General features: G+C 44.9%; 4 non-coding genes across 4 annotated transcripts; all 4 read left to right on the top strand.

The window, feature by feature from the left end:
- The first annotated feature begins 2,384 nt into the window (after positions 1-2,384).
- On the top strand, positions 2,385-2,456 carry TRNAG-UCC. The gene has a single exon. It is a non-coding gene; the product is annotated as a tRNA-Gly (tRNA).
- Positions 2,457-14,265: 11,809 nt separating this feature from the next.
- On the top strand, positions 14,266-14,337 carry TRNAG-UCC. The gene has a single exon. It is a non-coding gene; the product is annotated as a tRNA-Gly (tRNA).
- A 3,066-nt stretch (positions 14,338-17,403) lies between these two features.
- Positions 17,404-17,489, top strand: TRNAY-GUA. The gene is given in 2 exon segments: positions 17,404-17,440; positions 17,454-17,489. It is a non-coding gene; the product is annotated as a tRNA-Tyr (tRNA).
- Positions 17,490-25,713: 8,224 nt separating this feature from the next.
- On the top strand, positions 25,714-25,799 carry TRNAY-GUA. Its single transcript is given in 2 exon segments — positions 25,714-25,750; positions 25,764-25,799. It is a non-coding gene; the product is annotated as a tRNA-Tyr (tRNA).
- Positions 25,800-25,875: the final 76 nt, after the last annotated feature.

The raw sequence follows: 25,875 nt of genomic DNA on the forward strand, positions 1-25,875 counted from the left end.
TGAGGATGTCACCGTCATGTGATCAGTGCAGAGGCAGAGCTAAGTGTTTGTGAAGAACCATGATGACATCACAGTCACGTGATCAGTGCTAGAGGCAGAGCTCAGTGGTGGAGAAGGACTTGTGATGATGAAGGACATGTGATCAGTGCTAGAGGCAGAGCTCAATGGTGGTGAAGGACCTGTGATGATGTCACTGTCATGTGATCAGAGCTCAGTGGTGCTGGTGAAGGACCTGTGATGATGTCACCCCCATGTGATCAGTGCAGGAGAGGCTGGAGCTCAGCAGTGAAGAACTGAAGTGAAATGGAGGCGAAGAACCGTGACAACATCTTTGATATGAGGATAAGTAAGTGAAGTATAGAGGGATTCAATGTTAGAGCTAGAAAAATGCTGGGAGATGTAGTTCTCTCATCCCCCCTCCCTTTGGAGAGTAATGTTATTTACATAGGACTGTATGTTGGAGGGTGTGAAGGGAGGAGAGTGATGTTATTTACATAGGACTGTATGTTGGAGGGGCCGAAGGGAGGGAGTGATGTTATTTACATAGGACTGTATGTTGGAGGGGCCGAAGGGAGCAAGTTATGTTATTTACATGGGACTGTATGTTGGAGGGTGTGAAGGGAGGAGAGTGATGTTATTTACATGGGACTGTATATTCAGCACATGGCATTTATTATGTAGAGAACGTGAATACAAGGCACTTACTAATGGATTGTCATTCTCCATATTGCCTCCCTTGCTGGCTGGATCAATTTTTCCATCACATTATACATGGCTTGTTTCCATGGTTACGACCACCCTGCAATTCAACAGTGGCAGCCGGGCTTGAACACTACAGGAAATGGCGCTGGCCTCTATGCTAGCCGGGACCCCGAGAGGGCGCTTAGACCGGCTCTTTTTCCTATAGTGTGCAATCACAACCACCGCTGCTGGGTTACAGGGTGGTTGTGTATATATACTGTATATATACCCTCATTGTGCCCCCTTGCAGTAGTTCTGCCCACATTATGCCCCCCTTTCAGTAGTAATGCCCCATTGTGCCCCGCCATCAGTAGTAAGGCCCACATTGTGCCCCCTATCAGTAGTAATGGCTACATTGTGCCCCCTTTCAGTTGTTATACCCTCATTCTGCCCCGCCATCAGTAGTAATGCCCACATTGTGCCCCCTATCAGTAGTTATGCTCAAATTGTGCTCCCTTTCAGTGGTCATGGCCCACATGTGCCCCACCATCAGTAGTTATGCCCACATTGTGCCCCACCATGAATAGTAATGCCCACATTGTACCCCCCTATCAGTAGTTATGCCCACATTGTGCCCCCTTTCAGTATTCATGCCCACATTGTGCCTCACCATCAGTAGTAATGCCCACATTTTGCCCCCTTTCAGAAGTTATGCAGACATTGTGCCCCCTTTCAGTAGTTATGCCCACATTGTGCCCGGCTATCAGTAGTTATGCCCACATTGTGCCCCACCATGAGTAGTAATGCCCACATTGTGCCCCCTTTCAGTAGTCATGCCAACATTGTGCCTCACCATTAGTAGTAATGCCCACATTGTGCCCCCCTTTCAGAAGTTATGCCCACATTGTGCTCCCTTTCAGTAGTTATGCCCACATTGTGCCCCCTTTTAAGAAGTTGTGCCCACATTGTGGCCTTTTCAGTAGTTATGCCCACATTGTGCCCCCCTTTCATTAGTAATGCCCACATTGTTACCAGATCGAAGGGAGTAAAAAACTAAATCATTTCCTTGTTTTGAGCTTCCATGTGTTCAATTTTGGTCAAGGCCTAGAGTAATGTGTCTTCTTCTGACCTAGAGTCTCCACCTATCAGCTCACCATGAGAGATGGATGCTCTGTGGTCAGCTTCTCTACGTACAGTTACCAAACGTATGTCCACATAGTAGACCTCAAGCAGATAGTTCTACCTTGCTTTACATCCTAAATTATGCCCTCACTGTACAATCCTGAAGGACATCTGGCCACGCATCTAAGTGATGGTGGCTTTCCAAGCAGTCAAGCCTAGGCCTTTTAAATTCTTCTTTAGTCTGAGGAGAATCCACAACCTTTATATAGTGTCTGCAGATCTAACTACAAGGTGTTAAATGATAGACTCCCACCTGGTCCTACTCCCACTAACAGCATTAAGGCTAGGCTACATGGTGACATGAGCCAAGGCTAGGACTGCAGTGATTAACCCGTAAAACTCTAACACTGCTACACGCCCACCAGTGTCACCGTGTAAGCCTAGCTTTAGTACCATATTGGGCTGTATTTTAAACCGGTGCCTTTAAGGACTTGCTGAGAGTTGTAGTTTCCCAACGGCTGTGTAGCCAGAGGTTAGAGGCCAACAGATGTTTTCCATGATCAGCTGAGGGATCTCATAGAGCGTTGGTGGTATAGTGGTGAGCATAGCTGCCTTCCAAGCAGTTGACCCGGGTTCGATTCCCGGCCAACGCATACCATTTTGTGAGTGTCAATGGAGCAACCCACGAGGGGTTAAATAAATCCAGCTCAAAATCTTTAAAGGAAATGTGCTACCAAAATTTTTGCTGCGGGTTAAAACCAGATAGCAGCACGTATCCTTTTTTTCTAATCTCTTTTTATTTTCTGACTACAGATTTATTTATTCTATTTCCTGAACATGATTAGGACGGCGGCCATCTTGTCCAAGCCGTTCTTAACAGCATCTAGAAAAATTAGCAAAATGGCTTTACACCAGCCCCATGAGCCATCTCTCATTCTAATACTATCTGTAATTATATCACCTCTGTGTATAGATAAGCAGATAACTGCACTAAAGAGACACCAAGAAGTAGCGCCAATTATTAGGTTGTGTATGGCTGGGGGTGTTATACTGTATACAGTGTGGGGCTGGGGGTGTTATACTATATACAGTGTGGGGCTGGGGGTGTTATACTATATACAGTGTGGGGCTGGGGGTGTTATACTATATACAGTGTGGGGCTGGGGGTGTTATACTATATACAGTGTGGGGCTGGGGGTGTTATACTATATACTGTGTGAGGCTGAGGGTGTTATACTATATACTGTGTGGGGCTGGGGGTGTTATACTATATACAGTGTGGGGCTGGGGGGTTATACTGTATACAGTGTAGGGCTGGGGGTGTTATACTATATACTGTGTGGGGCTGGGGGTGTTATAATATATATACAGTGTGGGGCTGGGGGTGTTATACTATATACAGTGTGGGGCTGGGGGGTTATACTGTATACAGTGTAGGGCTGGGGGTGTTATACTATATACAGTGTAGGGCTGGAGGTGTTATACTATATACAGTGTGGGGCTGGAGGTGTTATACTATATACTGTGTGGGGCTGGAGGTGTTATACTATATACTGTGTGGGGCTGAGGGTGTTATACTATATACAGTGTGGGGCTGGAGGTGTTATACTATATACTGTGTGGGGCTGAGGGTGTTATACTATATACAGTGTGGGGCTGGGGGTGTTATACTATATACAGAGTGGGGCTGGAGGTGTTATACTATATACTGTGTGGGGCTGAGGGTGTTATACTATATACAGTGTGGGGCTGGGGGTGTTATACTATATACTGTGTGGGGCTGGGGGTGTTATACTATATACTGTGTGGGGCTGGAGGTGTTATACTATATACTGTGTGGGGCTGGGGGGTTATACTGTATACAGTGTAGGGCTGGGGGTGTTATACTATATACAGTGTGGGGCTGGGGGTGTTATACTATATACTGTGTGGGGCTGGGGGTGTTATACTATATACAGTGTGGGGCTGGGGGTGTTATACTATATACAGTGTGGGGCTGGGGGTGTTATACTATATACAGTGTGGGGCTGGGGGTGTTATACTATATACAGTGTGGGGCTGGGGGTGTTATACTATATACTGTGTGAGGCTGAGGGTGTTATACTATATACTGTGTGGGGCTGGGGGTGTTATACTATATACAGTGTGGGGCTGGGGGGTTATACTGTATACAGTGTAGGGCTGGGGGTGTTATACTATATACTGTGTGGGGCTGGGGGTGTTATAATATATATACAGTGTGGGGCTGGGGGTGTTATACTATATACAGTGTGGCCCTGGGGGGTTATACTGTATACAGTGTAGGGCTGGGGGTGTTATACTATATACAGTGTAGGGCTGGAGGTGTTATACTATATACAGTGTGGGGCTGGAGGTGTTATACTATATACAGTGTGGGGCTGGAGGTGTTATACTATATACTGTGTGGGGCTGAGGGTGTTATACTATATACTGTGTGGGGCTGGGGGTGTTATACTATATACAGAGTGGGGCTGGAGGTGTTATACTATATACTGTGTGGGGCTGAGGGTGTTATACTATATACAGTGTGGGGCTGGGGGTGTTATACTATATACTGTGTGGGGCTGGGGGTGTTATACTATATACTGTGTGGGGCTGGAGGTGTTATACTATATACTGTGTGGGGCTGGGGGGTTATACTGTATACAGTGTAGGGCTGGGGGTGTTATACTATATACAGTGTGGGGCTGGGGGTGTTATACTATATACTGTGTGGGGCTGGGGGTGTTATACTATATACAGTGTGGGGCTGGGGGTGTTATACTATATACTGTGTGGGGCTGGGGGTGTTATACTATATACAGTGTGGGGCTGGGGGGTTATACTGTATACAGTGTAGGGCTGGGGGTGTTATACTATATACAGTGTGGGGCTGGAGGTGTTATACTATATACAGTGTGGGGCTGGGGGTGTTATACTATATACAGTGTGGGGCTGGGGGGTTATACTGTATACAGTGTAGGGCTGGGGGTGTTATACTATATACAGTGTAGGGCTGGGGGTGTTATACTGTATACAGTGTAGGGCTGGGGGTGTTATACTGTATACAGTGTGGGGCTGGGTGTGTTATACTATATACAGTGAGGGGCTGGAGGTGTTATACTATATACTGTGTGGGGCTGGAGGTGTTATACTATATACAGTGTGGGGCTGGGGGTGTTATACTATATACTGTGTGGGGCTGGGGTTATTATACTATATAGTGTGTGGGGCTGGGGGTGTTATACTATATACAGCGTGGGGCTGGAGGTGTTATACTATATACAGTGTGGGGCTGGGGGTGTTATACTATATACTGTGTGGGGCTGGGGGTGTTATACTATATACTGTGTGGGGCTGGAGGTGTTATACTATATACAGTGTGGGGCTGGAGGTGTTATACTATATACAGTGTGGGGCTGGAGGTGTTATACTATATACAGTGTGGGGCTGGGGGTGTTATACTATATACAGTGTGGGGCTGAGGGTGTTATACTATATACTGTGTGGGGCTGGAGGTGTTATACTATATACTGTGAGGGGCTGGGGGTGTTATACTATATACTGTGTGGGGCTGAGGGTGTTATACTATATACAGTGTGGGGCTGGAGGTGTTATACTATATACAGTGTGAGGCTGGAGGTGTTATACTATATACAGTGTGGGGCTGAGGGTGTTATACTATATACTGTGTGGGGCTGGAGGTGTTATACTATATACAGTGTGGGGCTGGGGGTGTTATACTATATACAGTGTGGGGCTGGGGGTGTTATACTATATACAGTGTGGGGCTGGAGGTGTTATACTATATACAGAGTGGGGCTGGAGGTGTTATACTATATACAGTGTGGGGCTGGAGGTGTTATACTATATACTGTGTGGGGCTGGGGGTGTTATACTATATACTGTGTGGGGCTGGAGGTGTTATACTATATACAGTGTGGGGCTGGGGGTGTTATACTATATACAGTGTGGGGCTGGAGGTGTTATACTATATACTATGTGGGGCTGAGGGTGTTATACTATATACAGTGTGGGGCTGGGGTTATTATACTATATAGTGTGTGGGGCTGGGGGTGTTATACTATATACAGAGTGGGGCTGGGGTTATTATACTATATACAGTGTGGGGCTGGGGGTGTTATACTATATACAGTGTGGGGCTGGAGGTGTTATACTATATACAGTGTGGGGCTGGGGGTGTTATACTATATACAGTGTGGGGCTGGGGGTGTTATACTATATACAGTGTGGGGCTGGGGGTGTTATACTATATACTGTGTGGGGCTGGGGGTGTTATACTATATACAGTGTGGGGCTGGGGGTGTTATACTATATACAGTGTGGGGCTGGGGGTGTTATACTATATAGTGTGTGGGGCTGAGGGTGTTATACTATATACTGTGTGAGGCTGAGGGTGTTATACTATATACAGTGTGGGGCTGGGGGTGTTATACTATATACTGTGTGGGGCTGGGGGTGTTATACTATATACTGTGTGGGGCTGGGGGTGTTATACTATATACAGTGTGGGGCTGGGGGTGTTATACTATATACAGAGTGGGGCTGGGGGTGTTATACTATATAGTGTGTGGGGCTGGGGGTGTTATACTATATACTGTGTGGGGCTGGGGGTGTTATACTATATACAGTGTGGGGCTGGGGGTGTTATACTATATACAGTGTGGGGCTGGGGGTGTTATACTATATACTGTGTGGGGCTGGGGGTGTTATACTATATACAGTGTGGGGCTGGGGGTGTTATACTATATACAGTGTGGGGCTGGGGGTGTTATACTATATACTGTGTGGGGCTGGGGGTGTTATACTATATACAGTGTGGGGCTGGGGGTGTTATACTATATACAGTGTGGGGCTGAGGGTGTTATACTATATACAGTGTGGGGCTGGGGGTGTTATACTATATACTGTGTGGGGCTGGGGGTGTTATACTACAGTCCTGATCAAAAGTTTAAGACCACTTGAAAAATTGCAAAAATTCCTATTTAGCATGGCTGGATCTTAACAAGGTTCCAAGTAAAGCTTCAACATGCAACAAGAAGAAATGGGAGGGAGACAAAACATTTTTTGAGCATTCAATTTAATGAAAACAACGAATAAACTGAAACAGGCTGTTTTTCAGCTGATCAAAAGTTTAGGACCACACCTCCAAAAAAAAACTAAACCCCCCCCAAAACAGAAATCCAACTTCCAAACATGAACTCAGTAATGAGTAGCTCCGCCGTTATTGTTTATCACTTCAAAAATTATTTTCGGCATGCTTGATGCAAGCGTTTCCATGAGGTGAGTGGGAACATTTCTTCAAGTGGTGAAGACAGCCGCACGAAGGCCATCTACTGTCTGGAACTGTTGTCCATTTTTGTAAACTTCCCTTGCCATCCATCCCCAAAGGTTCTCAATTGGATTTAGATCAGGGGAACACGCAGGATGAGCCAAAAGAGTGATGTTATAAGTCCCTTATCCTGCGGGCATTGTGTACTGTAGCATTGTCCTGTTGAAAAACCCAGTCGTTACCACACAGACAAGGGCCCTCAGTCATGAGGAATGCTCTCTGCAACATCTGGACATAGCCAGCGGCCGTTTGACGCCCCTGCACTTCCTGAAGCTCCATTGTTCCACTGAAGGAAAAAGCACCCCAGACCATTATGGTGCCCCCTCCACTGTGGCGCGTAGAAAACATCTCAGGTGAGATCTGCTTGTCATGCCAGTAACGTTGGAAACCATCAGGACCATCAAGGTTAAAAAAAATTCTCATCAGAGAATAAAACTTTCTTCCACCTTTGAATGTCCCAGGTTTGGTGCTCTCTTGCAAAGTCCAAACGAGCAGTTCTGTGGCGTTCAAGGAGACGAGGTCTTTGAAGACGTTTTTTGTTTTTGAAGCCCTTCAGTCTCAGATGCCGTCTGATGGTTATGGGGCTGCAGTCAGCACCAGTAAAGGCCTTAATTTGGGTCGAGGATCGTCCAGTGTCTTGACGGACAGCCAATTATATCCTCCGGCTCAGTGCTGATGAAATTTTTTTGGTCTTCCACTTGACTTTTTTGTTCCATAACCCTCAGGATCATTTAAGTCATTCCTAATGACTGTCTTATTGCGCCCCACCTCAGCAGCGATGGCGCGCTGTGAGAGACCCTGCTTATGCAGTTCAACAACCCGACCACGTTCAAAAAGGGAGAGTTTTTGTTGCCTTTGCCATCACAACGTGTGACTACCTGACAAAACATGACAATGAATCCACATCTTTGCACAGATTTGGCCTTTTAAAGGCATGTGGTCCTAAACTTTTGATCAGCTGAAAAACAGCCTGTTTCAGTTTAATCGTTATTTTCATTAAATTGAATGCTCAAAAAATGTTTTGTCTCACTCTCATTTCTTCTTGTTGCATGTTGAAGCTCTACTTGGAACCTTGTTAACCCCTTAAGGACGCAGGGCGTATCGGTACGCCCTATTTCCCGAGTCCTTAAGGACTCAGGGCGTACCGGTACATCCTAACTTGAAATCAGCATTCCGGCGCCCCAGGGGTTAATCAGAACGGGATTTCGGCTGAAATTATTCAGCCGGCATCCTGTGACAACGCCAGGGGGGGTCATGTGACCCCCCCGTGTCGGCGATCGCAGCAAACCCCAGGTCAATTCAGACCTGCGGTTTGCTGCGCTTTTTGCAGTTTCTGATCCCCGCGGTCCCTGACCGCGGGGATCAGAAACTTTTGAGTGCCTAAAATCAATATTTTTCACCCCCCCCCCCTGCACCCCTGCACGATTTGATGCCGGCGGGTGGTGCGGGGGGGGGGGGTGTCGCATGCGGTGGGGGCGTTGCGGGAGGCGGGCGGTGCGGCAGGCGGGATCGCGATCCCCCGCCCGCCTCCCCATGAATGATCGTTGGCTTCTAGTGGTTATACCAGGGTGCCAGCACATTGCTGGCACCCTGGTATAAACGGCTGACATCTGTGCAGATGTCAGCCGTTTAACCCTTTCCATACCGCGGTCCGTATGGACCGCTGTATGGAAAAAGTTAACTGTCATCCTTCAGGGAGCTCCCTCCCTCACCATCGGGGGGCTGCTGTGCCTTTGCAGCCCCCCGATGGAGAGGGAGAGAGCCCCCCGACAGCCCCCCTGAGCCCTGTGCTTACCCTTCCCCGTCTGCGAAGTTGTGGCAGACGGGGAAGGTTCCCATGGCAACAGGCGTCCTGCTGTCCATGGTGCTGAACAGATCTGTGCTAAAAGCATAGATCTGTTTAGACAAAGTGTAAGTAAAATACAGTTCAGTACAATATATATTGTACTGTACTGTATTATACAGACATCAGACCCACTGGATCTTCAAGAACCAAGTGGGTCTGGGTAAAAAAAAATGTAAAAAAAAGTGAAAAAAGTTAAGATAAAAAAAAAAACATTCATCACTGAATAAAAAAAAATAAATAAAAGTACACTACACATATTAGGTATCGCCGCATCCGTAACGACCTGATCTATAAAACGGTCATGTTACTTTCCCCGCACGGTGAACACCATAAAAATAAGAAAATAAAAACTATGAGAAAATTGAAATTTTGCCCACCTTACTTCCCAAAAAAGGCAATAAAAGTGATCAAAAAAGTCGCATGTACGCCAAAATAGTACCAATCAAACCGTCATCTCATCCCGCAAAAATCATACCCTACCCAAGATAATCGCCCAAAAACTGAAAAAACTATGGCTCTCAGACTAAAGAAACACTAAAACATGATTTTTTTTGTTTCAAAAATGAAATCATTGTGTAAAACTTACATAAATAAAAATAAAGTATACATATTAGGTATCGCTGCGTCCGTATCGACCGGCTCTATAAAAATATCATATGATCTAACCCCTCAGGTGACCACCGTAAAAAATTAAAAATAAAAACGGTGTAAAAAAAGCCATTTTTTGTCATCTTACGTCACAAAAAGTGTAATAGCAAGCGATCAAAAAGTCATATGCACCCCAAAATAGTGCCAATCAAACCGTCATCTCATCCCGCAAAAAATGAGACCCTACTCAAGATAATCGCCCAAAAACTGAAAAAACTATGGCTCTTAGACTATGGAGACACTAAAACTTTTTTTGGTTTTAAAAATGAAGTTATTGTATAAAACTTACATAAATAAAAAAAATTGTATACATATTAGGTATCGCCGCGTCCGTGACAACCTGCTCTATAAAATTACCACATGATCTAACCTGTCAGATGAATGTTGTAAATAACAAAAAAAAAAAACGTGCCAAAAAAGCTATTTCTTGTTACCTTGCCGCACAAAAGTGTAATATAGAGCAGCCAAAAATCATATGTACCCTAAACTAGTACCAACAAAGCTGCCACCCTATTCCGTACTTTCTAAAATGGGGTCACTTTTATGGAGTTTCTACTCTAGGGGTGCATCAGGGGGGCTTCAAATGGGACATGGTGTCAAAAAAACCAGTCCAGCAAAATCTGCCTTACAAAAACCGTATGGCATTCCTTTCCTTCTGCGCCCTGCCGTGTGCCCGTACAGCGGTTTACGAACACATATGGGGTGTTTCTGTAAACTACAGAATCAGGGCCATAAATAATGAGTTTTGTTTGGCTGTTAACCCTTGCTTTGTAACTGGAAAAAAAAATATTAAAATGGAAAATCTGCCAAAAAAGTGAAATTTTGAAATTGTATCTCTATTTTCCATTAAATCTTGTGCAACACCTAAAGGGTTAACAAAGTTTGTAAAATCACTTTTGAATACCTTGAGGGGTGTAGTTTCTTAGATGGGGTCACTTTTATGGAGTTTCTACTCTAGGGTTGCATCAGGGGGGCTTCAAATGGGACATGGTGTCAAAAAAACAGTCCAGCAAAATCTGGCTTCCAAAAACCATACGGCGCACCTTTCCCTCTACGCCCTACTGTGTGCCTGTACAGTAGTTTACGGCCACATATGGGGTGTTTCTGTAAACGGCAGAGTCAGGGCAATAAAGATACAGTCTTGTTTGGCTGTTAACCCTTGCTTTGTTAGTGGAAAAAATGGGTTAAAATGGAAAATTAGGCAAAAAAATGAAATTCTCAAATTTCATCCCCATTTGCCAATAACTCTTGTGCAATACCTAAAGGGTTAACGAAGTTTGTAAAATCAGTTTTGAATACCTTGAGGGGTGTAGTTTATAGAATGGGGTCATTTTTGGGCGGTTTCTATTATGTAAGCCTCGCAAAGTGACTTCAGACCTGTATTGGTCCCTAAAAATTAGTTTTTTGTAAATTTCTGAAAAATTTCAAGATTTGCTTCTAAACTTCTAAGCCTTGTAACATCCCCAAAAAATAAAATATCAATCCCAAAATGCTACAAACATGAAGTAGACATATGGAGAATGTAAAGTCATCACAATTTTTGGGGGTATTACTATGTATTACAGAAGTAGAGAAACTGAAACTTTGAAATTTGCACATTTTTAAATTTTTTTGGTAAATATGGTATTTTTTTATGCAAAAAAATTAACTTTTTTGACCCAATTTTAGCAGTGTCATGAAGTACAATATGTGACGAAAAAACAATCTCAGAACGGCCTGGATAAGTCAAAGCGTTTTAAAGTTATCAGCACTTAAAGTGACACTGGTCAGATTTGCAAAAAATGGCCAAGTCCTTAAGGTGAAATAGGGCTGAGTCCTTAAGGGGTTAAGATCCAGCCATGCTAAATATGATTTTTTGCCATTTTTCAAGTGGTCTTAAACTTTTGATCAGGATTAGTGTTGAGCGAACTTCTGTTTTAAGTTCGGCGTCTAAAGTTCGGCTTCCGGTTAGCGGAGAATCCCGATATGGATTCGTAGATCCGTTGTGGTCCATGGTAGCGGAATCAATAATTGGCCATTATTGATTCCGCTACCACGGACCACAACGGAATTCGGAATCCATATCGGGATTCTCCGCTAACCGGAAGCCGAACTTTAGACGCCGAACTTAAAACAGAAGTTCGCTCAACACTAATCAGGACTGTATATACAGTGTGGGGCGGAGGGTGTTATACTATATACTGTGTGGGGCTGAGGGTGTTATACTATATACAGTGTGGGGCTGGAGGTGTTATACTATATACTATGTGGGGCTGAGGGTGTTATACTATATACAGAGTGGGGCTGGGGTTATTATACTATATAGTGTGTGGGGCTGGGGGTGTTATACTATATACAGTGTGGGGCTGGGGGTGTTATACTATATACAGTGTGGGGCTGGGGGTGTTATACTATATACTGTGTGGGGCTGGGGGTGTTATACTATATACAGTGTGGGGCTGGGGGTGTTATACTATATACAGTGTGGGGCTGGAGGTGTTATACTATATACAGTGTGGGGCTGGAGGTGTTATACTATATACTGTGTGGGGCTGGAGGTGTTATACTATATACAGTGTGGGGCTGGGGGTGTTATACTATATACAGTGTGGGGCTGGAGGTGTTATACTATATACAGTGTGGGGCTGGGTGTGTTTACTACTAAAAACCCCATATTAACAGGTTTTATTTTTTCCTAAACAAACGCCATTCTATACCTCCCAACTTTTGAATATGGCAAGGACTGGCAATAGCAACGTAATGCACCACGGCAAATTTTATAATACTTAGCCTCTAACTCTGTTCAGTGCTCATGTATACATGCCCAATCTGGCTCAGTCCTCTTACATATTAGTTATATCTACATTTTGCCCCCTCACAGTAGTGATGCTCACTTTGTTCCTCCCTTTCAGTAATAATGTCCACATTATGCGCCCCCGTTCAGTATTTATGCCCACATTGTACACTCTTTTCAGTAGTTATGCCTACATTTTGCTCCTTTTTCAGTAGATATGCCCACACTGTGCCTCATTTCAGTAGTAATGTCCACATTATGCGCCCCTTTCAGTTTTTTATGCCAACATTGTGCCCCCTTTCAGTTGTTATGCCCACATTGTGCCCCCTTTCAGTTATGCCCACATTGTGCCCCCTTTCAGTCGTCATGCCCACATTGTGACCCCTTTTGAGTAGTTGTGCCCTTATTATGCCCCCTTCAGTAATAATGCCACATTGTGCCCCCGTTCAGTCGACATGCCCACCTTGTGCCCTCATTTTTTAGTAGTCATGCCCACATTGTGTACCCCCTTTCAGTAGATATGCCCAAAATATGCCCCCCTTTTGGCAGTAATGCCCACATTGTGCCCCCCTTCAGTAGTTATGCCACATTGTGTCCCTTATATTAGTGCCACCTTTTGGCAGAAATTTTATACAAAAGACATGTAACGGCGGTGTCTGCGACTTTGTTAGTTTATTGTGCGACTATTGGATGACATATTTGCGGCTTTTCGAGGAAAACTGCTGCTTTCCAAAGCATTAGAGATGAGCAACTTTCAAAGCCACAACAGACCAAGACCAAGAAAATACGACCGTAAATACAACCTTAAAACAATCGCAAAAGAAAGGCAACAAACGGATTTATCAACACGACAGAAACACGCGATAAATAGGAGAAACTGAAACTTTAAACCTGAAACAGGTGCGAAACTGTACTCACATGATAAACATGCCCCAACATCCTTTCCTTGTTCTGAGCTTCCACGAGTTTGATTTTGGTCGAAGGCTGGAGTGATGTGTCTTCTTTTGAGCTAGAGTCTCCAGTCATTCGAGAAGGATGCTCTGTGGTCAGCTTCTCTACGGATAGTTACCAAACGTATGTCCACATAGTAGACCTCAAGCAGATAGTTCTACCTTGCTTTACATCCTAAATGATGCCCTCACTGAACAATCCTGAAGAACATCTGACCACGCATGTGGCTGTTGGCAACAAACTTTCCTTGTTCTGAGCTTCCACGAGTTTGATTTTGGTCGAAGGCTGGAGTGATGTGTCTTCTTTTGAGCTAGAGTCTCCAGTCATTCGACAAGGATGCTCTGTGGTCAGCTTCTCTACGGATAGTTACCAAACGTATGTCCACATAGTAGACCTCAAGCAGATAGTTCTACCTTGCTTTACATCCTAAATGATGCCCTCACTGAACAATCCTGAAGAACATCTGGCCACGCATGTGGCTGTTGGCGGTATAGTGATGAACAGAGCGGCTTTACAAGCAGTTGAGCAAATGTTTTTTTAATTTGCTGCGTGCGGATGCGATGCGTTTTTCACGGATGGTTGCTAAGAGATGTTGTTTGCATACCTTCAGTTTTTTATCACGCGCGTGCAAAACGCTTTAAATCTCATTGCACCCGTGCGATAAAACGGAACAACTGAACGCGATCGCAGACAAAACTGAATGACTTTGTTCGCGAAATCGCATATTTTTCACTGAACGCATCCGGACCTAATCCGAACACGCTCGTCTGCAAGGGGCCTAACCTGTGCCTGTTAGGGCATGCAGGGAGTTGTAGATTCCCAACAGCTGTTTAGCCAGAGGTTAAATACCGGCAGATGAGCTCCATGTAGTCAGGAGAGGGATCTCATGGGGCGTTGGTGGTATAGTGGTGAGCATAGCTGCCTTCCAAGCAGTTGACCCGGGTTCAATTCCCGGCCAACGCACTTTATTTTGTAAATGTCAATGAAACAAAACACAAGGGGTTAAACGAGTGCAGCTCAAAATCTTGAAGGTACCTGCGCACATTGTGGGTTTTTGTGCAGAAAAAATGCAGTGCAATAAAGTACAATCAAAGTGAATGAGATTTGACAAATCTATGTGCACTTTGCTTTCCTTTATGCAGATATTGACCTGCCGCGCAGATTCAGAAATTCACAACGTCCGCTGTCTGCACAATTGTTGAGTGGATTTCACCATTCGTAATCCAAAAGGTGACGTCTGCATTAGGTCACATGCAAATTTGGTGCAGAAACCAACAGAGAAAAGCCACACAAAAATCTGTGCAGGATCTCTGTTTGTTCACCCCCACCCCTGTGCAGGTACCGTAAGGGCTCATGCACACGAACGTATTTTCTTTCCGTGTCCGTTTTTTTTTTTTTTTGTGGTCCGTATGCGGAACCATTCTGCTCCGTGTGCATTCTGTTTCCATATGTCCGTATTTCCGTTCCGCAAAAAAATAGAACACGTCCTATTATTGTCTGCATTACGGACAAGGATAGGACTGTTCTACTAGGAGCCAGATGTTCCGTTCCGCAAAATATGGAATGCACACCGACTTTTGCAGATCCGTTTTTGCGGACCGCAAAATACATACGGTCGTGTGCATGAGCCCTAAGTCAGTGTTCCTCTACTCCAGTCCTCATGGCCGACCTGCCGGTCATGTCTTCGGGATTTCCTTAGTATTGAGCAGGTGACAATTAGTGTCCATGCATCAGGACTTACCATAGGTAGTCATTCTGTGGGATTTTCTCAGTTGAGCCCTAAGGACTGGAGTTGAGGAACACTGGCCTAAGGTACCATTATAAAAAACTGCCCATTTTAATGGATTTTATTTTTAGTGGAAGCTTTCTTTAACCCCTTTCCGACAGCCTAGGGTAAATGTACATCAGTGGTTGGGTATTTAAAGATGGCGCCCACTCCCGAGCACCATAGTCACCAATAGCCTGCTGTTTTAAACAGCAGACACCCAGGGCTAATGTATGCGATCAACAATAACGTAGATCGCACACATTTAACTCCTCATATGCTGCAATCAAATGTGACCACGGCACAGTCCTATTCACACATAGGACCGTAGACTTCAATGATTCTGAAAAGAATGTATCATCACGATGCAAAGTGTTGAGATGCCATGGAAGCACTACGGAATACTTCTGTGGCATTTCGGTCTGTGCCTCTGTACCGCAAAAAAATAGAACATGCTCTATATTTTTGTGGTGCAGACAGATCGCGGACCCTTTCATGTTGAATGGGTCTGCATTCGTCATTTTGAAGGAGCATGCTTAAAAATCTGAATTGCCCGATGAGCGAGCTCGTTCATCAGGTAATCGGCGGCAGTATTACAGCGCAAGATGATTAGTAGCGAGTGTTTGTTAGCGATTATTCTCTGAAAAATTAGTAGGTGTAATACAGCTGTGCTGCTACGCAGTAAAATCTATATAGTTTAATTCATATGATATTCTATATTTGGTTATATGCTCCCATCTAGTGGCCGTTTTTGGTAATGCACTTGTTTTTCTTGCTCGTGATATCTGTGACTCATTTATTTTACTTGCTCCACCCCTTCTTCTGTGTACTACACTTCCTGTATCTTCATTCTCCTCCAGCATATGCACAGGTACACATGTATTCTCATGTACGCTTACAAAAGCATCATCTTTTGACCGTACAATACCGGAATCCATCTGTTCTGCTGTACTCTGTTATCTGGCTTACAAAATAAAGCAACTTCACGATAAACTCGGTGTAGGTGAGTTCAAGCTATCTGATGAGAATTGTCCTGCTCATACAGGCCAGGCATAGAGGTCTCACTAGGGATAAATCCCTATTACAACAATCGGAGTCAAAATAACAGCCTTAGGCCTCATTCACACGTCCGTGTCCATTCTTAAATCCGTGAAAAGGTGGTCAGTGATGCCTCCGTGAAGATGTCCATGATGGATCCGTGTTGGGTCCATGTACCATCTGTGTTTCACTGACACTGACCAGCTGAAAAATTATTTTCAAAGCATCTCTTCCTAATGATCCGCGAAATACATATGGCATCCGTGGTTTTCACAGACCCATGAACTATACTGGGCATGATAAAGCACGCATCCGTGCAAAAAAAAAAAAAATGACTTTGCTAAAACACTGATGTGTGAATGAGGCTTTAAGACTGGGCTTATTCATATGCGAATGAATATCTGGCACACGTGAGCTGAAAATAGTCGCAGGTCTCGTTAAAACTAGGCAAAATGTGGCATAAATCATCGCTCAAAACAGACAAATAAAAGTCCACCAGCCCTGGAAAGGACTAAATCATGTGCAAAATAAGGCGCACCTACATAAAGAGGTCAGAAAATAGGCGTAAAAGTTAGAAAACTTCTGAGCAAGGGCTCACAGACGTTGTTTTTGCCGTCCGCAAATTGCAGATCCACAGAACACGGATACCGGACGTGTGCTTTCTGCATTTCGCAGAACGGACTGTCCTTCCCTGCAAAACGAACAAAAATGACATGTTCTATCTTTTTTGCTCTGCCATGAAACGGACATACCACGTTCTGTCCGCATTTTTTGTGGCCCCTTTGAAGTGAATGGGTCTGCATCCGATCCGCAAAGAATACAACTGTCGCGTGCATGAGCCCTTAGTCTGAAAAATCAAAACAGGGGAATGAGGCGCAAATGCCTCCAAAACAGGCGAACTTTCAGTACTAAAAGAGACAAAAGAAAAAAAGACAGTCTAAAACAAATGTGCCCCTCACAGTCTGGTGACTACTTGAGTCGCGTTATAATACACACTAGAACAGATTGCAACCCCCCCCCCCCCCTTCCCGTAGTGATCAAGTGGAGTTGTCCTGTTTAGTTTAACGCCAAGTCACTGACAACTCTGGTCTCCACCTCCTGATATCCTTCGCAGTCGGAGAGCTCTAGAAGATAACCACACCCATCATTTACTTTTAGCTCCTATCATTGGAGGCACTCTGTCTCATTGTGTAGTTAATCCCCTGTAGAGATCACCGCAACCAGCACCTTCGATAGCTCAGTTGGTAGAGCGGAGGACTGTAGAGGAAATGCAGACATCCTTAGGTCACTGGTTCGATTCCGGTTTGAAGGACATTTTTGATTATATTTTCTCCTACAACTGTTCACATGGTGCAGTACTGCGTGGTGGCCTTTGTTTTTGTGGTGCTGTGCTGGTGGGACCCAGTGCCATTGGTGGCATTGTCATACAGTAGAGGTGCTGTTTGACTCCTGGGTCCCACCGCCTACTAGGGCAATGCCGCTTTGTCACTGCATTGTTGCTGCGCCTTTTTGTCAGAGTAGGTCCCACTCAAAGAGGCGACCTTGGTGTGGTGAGTGGGCTTATGCCTTTTGATCAAAATGTACACTAATGCCTCTGGTACAGCATGCAGTATGGGGGGCTGTACACTTTAATATAGCGCTTAGAAGCGAGTTAGATCAAAGCAAAACATTGTGGATGTGCGATCCAGTTCTGTTCTTCTCCCCCAGATAGGTGTTATATTATATAGTGTGTGGGGCTGAGGGTGTTATACTATATACTGTGTGAGGCTGAGGGTGTTATACTATATACAGTGTGGGGCTGGGGGTGTTATACTATATACTGTGTGGGGCTGGGGGTGTTATACTACAGTCCTGATCAAAAGTTTAAGACCACTTGAAAAATTGCAAAAATTCCTATTTAGCATGGCTGGATCTTAACAAGGTTCCAAGTAAAGCTTCAACATGCAACAAGAAGAAATGGGAGTGAGACAAAACATTTTTTGAGCATTCAATTTAATGAAAACAACGAATAAACTGAAACAGGTTGTTTTTCAGCTGATCAAAAGTTTAGGACCACACCTCCAAAAAAAAAACTAACCCCCCCCCCCAAAACAGAAATCCAACTTCCAAACATGAACTCAGTAATGAGTAGCTCCGCCGTTATTGTTTATCACTTCAAAAATTTGTTTCGGCATGCTTGATGCAAGCATTTCCATGAGGTGAGTGGGAACATTTCTCCAAGTGGTGAAGACAGCCGCACGAAGGCCATCTACTGTCTGGAACTGTTGTCCATTTTTGTAAACTTCCCTTGCCATCCATCCCCAAAGGTTCTCAATTGGATTTAGATCAGGGGAACACGGCAGGATGGGCCAAAAGAGTGATGTTATTCTCCTGAAAGAAGTCCCTTATCCTGCGGGCATTGTGTACTGTAGCGTTGTCCTGTTGAAAAACCCAGTCGTTACCACACAGACGAGGGCCCTCAGTCATGAGGAATGCTCTCTGCAACATCTGGACATAGCCAGCGGCCGTTTGACGCCCCTGCACTTCCTGAAGCTTCATTGTTCCACTGAAGGAAAAAGCACCCCAGACCATTATGGTGCCCCCTCCACTGTGGCGCGTAGAAAACATCTCAGGTGGGATCTGCTTGTCATGCCAGTAACGTTGGAAACCATCAGAACCATCAAGGTTAAAAAAAATTCTCATCAGAGAATAAAACTTTCTTCCACCTTTGAATGTCCCAGGTTTGGTGCTCTCTTGCAAAGTCCAAACGAGCAGTTCTGTGGCGTTCAAGGAGACGAGGTCTTTGAAGACTTTTTTTTGTTTTTGAAGCCCTTCAGTCTCAGATGCCGTCTGATGGTTATGGGGCTGCAGTCAGCACCAGTAAGGGCCTTAATTTGGGTCGAGGATCATCCAGTGTCTTGACGGACAGCCAATTGGATCCTCCGGCTCAGTGCTGCTGAAATTTTTTTGGGTCTTCCACTTGACTTTTTTGTTCCATAACCCTCAGGATCATTTAAGAAATTCCAAATGACTGTCTTATTGCGTCCCACCTCAACAGCGATGGCGCGCTGTGAGATACCCTGCTTATGCAGTTCAACAACCCGACCACGTTCAAAAAGGGAGAGTTTTTGTTGCCTTTGCCATCACAACGTGTGACTACCTGACAGAACATGACAATGAATCCACATCTTTGCACAGATTTGGCCTTTTAAAGGCATGTGGTCCTAAACTTTGGATCAGCTGAAAAACAGCCTGTTTCAGTTTAATCGTTATTTTCATTAAAATGAATGCTCAAAATTTTTTTTGTCTCACTCTCATTTCTTCTTGTTGCATGTTGAAGCTCTACTTGGAACCTTGTTAAGATCCAGCCATGCTAAATATGATTTTTTGCCATTTTTCAAGTGGTCTTAAACTTTTGATCAGGACTAGTGTTGAGCGAACTTCTGTTTTAAGTTCGGCGTCTAAAGTTCGGCTTCCGGTTAGCGGAGAATCCCGATATGGATTCGTAATTCCGTTGTGGTCCGTGGTAGCGGAATCAATAATTGGCCATTATTGATTCCGCTACCACGGACCACAACGGAATTCGGAATCCATATCGGGATTCTCCGCTAACCGGAAGCTGAACTTTAGACGCCGAACTTAAAACAGAAGTTTGCTCAACACTAATCAGGACTGTATATACAGTGTGGGGCTGGGGGTGTTATACCATATACAGTGTGGGGCTGAGGGTGTTATACTATATACAGTGTGGGGCTGGAGGTGTTATACTATATACAGTGTGGGGCTGGGTGTGTTATACTGTGTCGAAACCAACCTCGCCACTGGGTTTTGGAGGGGACTGGGTACTAGCCTCTTGCCCCAGGATTATGGGCCCTCTCATCAGCCCATGCAAAACTTAAACCCCATGGCGATTTGACTGTGTTTGTGGCATCTGAGCGCTCAGATCCAAGCCATATGGGGACATGTGGGGTTTTGAGATGTGTGACAGAACCATCTGTCTGTGTAATTGTATTGTATGTTATGTGAGGGTACCCAGTTAGCTCATTTTATTGTATTCATGTTGTCTGAGTGCCATTCACCTAATAATATGCACTCAGACTTGAGCTGTCTGGGAATGTGTTTAATGTCTATGTGTAATGTAAAGGGTGGGACATTGTATGTTTGAGTAAGTGATGTCTGTTCCATTGTCTCTCTGTGTGTATTGGCGATGTCCTTTGTCCTGAGAGATAATTGAATTACTTCTCGGTTGTCTCCAGGACAGAGGATATTGTGTATTCGTCTGTCTGTGATGATTGCATCAACCCAGTGTGAGGTAATTCCATCACGGACAGAGGGGAGGATTTTGTGTGGGAGTGTCTGGGTGTATTGTACGTGGTTATTGGCTGTTTTTACAAAACCCTGGGGTGGTAACTTTGTTGGAAGATGTGTATAAAATGCTTGTGTGTTAAAATAAAGAGAGTTCCTGTTTTATACCTTCATGAAGTCTTGGCTCATGTTTGGGGGATGGAATAACTACACTCTTGGGGATTGCTATATCACAATACTCCCCTGAGTACAAGCTCTTGTAAGAGCTTGCTCCTGGTTCCTGTCTCTGGATTTAGGAGAGGTTCACCCACTGGAGCCTGGAGCCTTGTCGTAGGTCCAGGGTGGGTAGGAGACGGCGAGACCTCCACCAAGCTTCGGCGGTTCGTGGGGTCTGCAGTGCTGACGGTGTCAAGTGGACTGCTTGGAGTCCTCTGGGAGCACTAGGAGCATCTATTGACGGAGGTACCCGGTCGGGGTGCTAGGCGTTCCGTTACATATACTATATACAGTGTGGGGCTGGGTGTGTTATACTACACTGCTCAAAAAAATAAAGGGAACACTTAAACAACACAATGTAACTCCAAGTCAATCACACTTCTGTGAAATCAAACTGTCCACTTAGGAAGCAACACTGAGTGACAATCAATTTCACATGCTGTTGTTCAAATGGGATAGACAACAGGTGGAAATTATAGGCAATTAGCAAGACACCGCCAATAAAGGAGTGGTTCTGCAGGTGGTGACAACAGACAACATCTCAGTTCCTATGCTTCCTGGCTGATGTTTTGGTCACTTTTGAATGCTGGCGGTGCTTTCACTCTAGTGGTAGCATGAGACGGAGTCTACAACCCACACAAGTGGCTCAGGTAGTGCAGCTTATCCAGGATGGCACATCAATGCGAGCTGTGGCAAGAAGGTTTGCTGTGTCTGTCAGCGTAGTGTCCAGAGCATGGAGGCGCTACCAGGAGACAGGCCAGTACATCAGGAGACGTGGAGGAGGCCGTAGGAGGGCAACAACCCAGCAGCAGGACCGCTACCTCCGCCTTTGTGCAAGGAGGAACAGGAGGAGCACTGCCAGAGCCCTGCAAAATGACCTCCAGCAGGCCACAAATGTGCATATGTCTGCTCAAACGGTCAGAAACAGACTCCATGAGGGTGATATGAGGGCCTGACGTCCACAGGTGGGGGTTGTGCTTACAGCCCAACACCGTGCAGGACGTTTGGCATTTGCCAGAGAACACCAAGATTGGCAAATTCGCCACTGGCGCCCTGTGCTCTTCACAGATGAAAGCATGTTCACACTGAGCACATGTGACAGACGTGACAGAGTCTTGAGATGCCGTGGAGAACGTTCTGCTGCCTGCAACATCCTCCAGCATGACCGGTTTGGCATTGGGTCAGTAATGGTGTGGGGTGGAATTTCTTTGGAGGGCCACACAGCCCTCCATGTGCTCGCCAGAGGTAGCCTGACTGCCATTAGGTACCGAGATGAGATCCTCAGACCCCTTGTGAGACCATATGCTGGTGCGGTTGGCCCTGGGTTCCTCCTAATGCAAGACAATGCTAGACCTTATGTGGCTGGAGTGTGTCAGCAGTTCCTGCAAGATGAAGGCATTGATGCTATGGACTGGCCCGCCCGTTCCCCAGACCTGAATCCAATTGAGCACATCTGGGACATCATGTCTCGCTCTATCCACCAACGTCACGTTGCACCACAGACTGTCCAGGAGTTGGCAGATGCTTTAGTCCAGGTCTGGGAGGAGATCCCTCTGGAGACCGTCCGCCACCTCATCAGGAGCATGCACAGGCGTTGTAGGGAGGTCATACAGGCACGTGGAGGCCACACACACTACTGAGCCTCATTTTGACTTGTTTTAAGGACATTACATCAAAGTTGGATCAGCCTGTAGTGTGTTTTTCCACTTTAATTTTGAGTGTGACTCCAAATCCAGACCTCCATGGGTTGAAAAAATAGATTTCCATTTCTTTATTTTTGTGTGATTTTGTTGTCAGCACATTCAACTATGTAAAGAACAAAGTATTTCAGAAGAATATTTAATTATTTCAGATCTAGGATGTGTTATTTTTGTGTTCCCTTTATTTTTTGAGCAGTGTATATACAGTGTGGGGCTGAGGGTGTTATACTATATACAGTGTGTGGGCTGGAGGTGTTATACTATATACAGTGTGGGGCTGGGTGTGTTATACTATATACAGTGTGGGGCTGGGTGTGTTATACTATATACAGTGTGGGGCTGAGGGTGTTATACTATATACTGTGTGGGGCTGAGGGTGTTATACTATATACAGTGTGGGGCTGAGGGTGTTATACTATATACAGTGTGGGGGCTGAGGGTGTTATACTATATACTGTGTGGGGCTGGGGGTGTTATACTATATACTGTGTGGGGCTGAGGGTGTTATACTAGATACTGTGTGGGGCTATGATCCTCATGGGGTAAGCAATCCAGGTGAGAAAACTTTTAGGTTCCTTCAAACTCAAATTTTCTCAGACATAATTTTTTTTACTACTAAAAACCCCATATTAACAGGTTTTATTTTTTCCTAAACAAACGCCATTCTATACCTCCCAACCTTTGAATATGGCAAGGACTGGCAATAGCAACGTAATGCACCATGGCAAATTTTATAATACTTAGCCTCTAACTCTGTTCAGTGCTCATGTATACATGCCCAATCTGGCTCAGTCCCCTTACATATTAGTTATATCTACATTTTGCCCCCTCACAGTAGTGATGCCCACATTGTTCCTCCCTTTCAGTAATAATGTCCACATTATGCGCCCCGTTCAGTAGTTATGCCCACATTGTACACTCTTTTCAGTAGTTATGCCTATATTTTGCTCCTTTTTCAGTAGATATGCCCACACTGTGCCTCATTTCAGTAGTAATGTCCACATTATGCGCCCCTTTCAGTTTTTTATGCCCACATTGTGCCCCCTTTCAGTTGTTATGCCCACATTGTGCCCCCTTTCAGTTGTTATGCCCACATTGTGCCCCCTTTCAGTTGTTATGCCCACATTGTGCCCCCTTTCAGTTGTTATGCCCACATTGTGCCCCCCTTTCAGTCATCATGCCCACATTGTGACCCCTTTTGAGTAGTTGTGCCCACATTATGCCCCCTTCAGTAATAATGCCACATTGTGCCCCTGTTCAGTCGACATGTCCACCTTGTGCCCTCATTTTTTAGTAGTCATGCCCACATTGTGTACCCCCTTTCAGTAGATATGCCCAAAATATGCCCCCTTTTTGGCAGTAATGCCCACATTGTGCCCCCCTTCAGTAGTTATGCCACATTGTGTCCCTTATATTAGTGCCACCTTTTGGCAGAAATTTTATACAAAAGACATGTACCGGCGGTGTCTGCGACTTTGTTAGTTTATTGTGCGACTATTGGATGACATATTTGCGGCTTTTCGAGGAAAACTGCTGCTTTCCAAAGCTTTAGATGAGCAACTTTCAAAGCCACAACAGACCAAGACCAAGAAAATACGACCGTAAATACAACCTTAAAACAATTGCAAAAGAAAGGCAACAAACGGATTTATCAACACGACAGAAACACGCGATAAATAGGAGAAACTGAAACTTTAAACCTGAAACAGGTGCGAAACTGTACTCACATGATAAACATGCCCCAACATCCTTTCCTTGTTCTGAGCTTCCACAAGTTTGATTTTGGTCGAAGGCTGGAGTGATGTGTCTTCTTTTGAGCTAGAGTCTCCAGTCATTCGAAAAGGATGCTCTGTGGTCAGCTTCTCTACGTATAGTTACCAAACGTATGTCCACATAGTAGACCTCAAGCAGATAGTTCTACCTTGCTTTACATCCTAAATGATGCCCTCACTGAGCAATCCTGAAGAACATATGCCCACGTTCAGACCCTGAAGATGGGAATAACGTGTCCTCGTGCCTGGGCTGAAAATTCCCTAGAATCCCTAAGATGGTGAAAGGGGGATAGAGGCAGCCTGCTCCCTCAGAACCTGGATGGGGCAGGCGTCTCTCTAACAGCCTAGACAGCCAACCACAATAAAACAAAAACCAACTTATCTTTTCAGAGCAGGAACAGCAAATCCTTCTTCCATTCACAGAGCCAGACAGAAGCTATAACCCCCACAGGACACTGGAAGTGGGTGTAATTTAAACTTAAACCAACGACCCCACCCAGTGCACCTGAAGGGAGGCAGATCTAGCTCAACTGCAAAACAAAACAAAAGGCTACACACGTGCTGCTAATCTGGCAGACCTCCGCACATAGCCTGAGCAGGGCATGACAGTTTGTTAGCGATTATTCTCTGAAAAATTAGTAGGTGTAATACAGCTGTGCTGCTACGCAGTAAAATCTATATAGTTTAATTCATATGATATTCTATATTTGGTTATATGCTCAGATCTAGTGGCCGTTTTTGGTAATGCACTTGTTTTTCTTGCTCGTGATATCTGTGACTCATTTATTTTACTTGCTCCACCCCTTCTTCTGTGTACTACACTTCCTGTATCTTCATTCTCCTCCAGCATATGCACAGGTACACATGTATTCTCATGTACGCTTACAAAAGCATCATCTTGGCGTAAAAGTTTGAAAACTTCTGAGTAAGGGCTCACGGACGTTGTTTTTGCAGTCCGCAAATTGCAGATCCGCAGAACGCGGATACCGGACGTGTGCTTTCTGCATTTCGCAGAACGGACTGTCCTTTCCTGCAAAACGAACAAAAATGACATGTTCTATCTTTTTTGCTCGGCCGTGAAACGGACATACCACGTTCTGTCCGCATCTTTCGTGGCCCCTTTGAAGTGAATGGGTCTGCATCCGATCCGCAAAGAATACAACTGTCGCGTGCATGAGCCCTTAGTCTGAAAAATCAAAACAGGGAAATGAGGCGCAAATGCCTCCAAAACAGGCGAACTTTCAGTACTAAAAGAGACAAAAGAAAAAAAGACTAAAGTCTAAAACAAATGTGCCCCTCACAGTCTGGTGACTACTTGAGTCGCGTTATAATACACACTAAAACAGATTGCAACCCCCCCCCCCCCTTCCCGTAGTGATCAAGTGGAGTTGTCCTGTTTAGTTTAACGCCAAGTCACTGACAACTCTGGTCTCCACCTCCTGATAACCTTCGCAGTCGGAGAGCTCTAGATTACCACACCCATCATTTACTTTTAGCTCCTATCATTGGAGGCACTCTGTCTCATTATGTAGTTAATCCCCTGTAGAGATCACCACAACCAGCACCTTCGATAGCTCAGATGGTAGAGCGGAGGACTGTAGAGGAAATGCAGACATCCTTAGGTCACTGGTTCGATTCCGGTTCGAAGGACATTTTTGATTATATTTTCTCCTTTGCGCAGCTAAAACCTAAATACTGAGAAAATTAAGATTTCACTGTGTAGAAT

The sequence above is a fragment of the Bufo bufo genome, chromosome 4 (assembly GCF_905171765.1).
Source record: "Bufo bufo chromosome 4, aBufBuf1.1, whole genome shotgun sequence".
In the NCBI taxonomy this organism is placed as follows: Eukaryota; Metazoa; Chordata; class Amphibia; order Anura; family Bufonidae; genus Bufo; species Bufo bufo.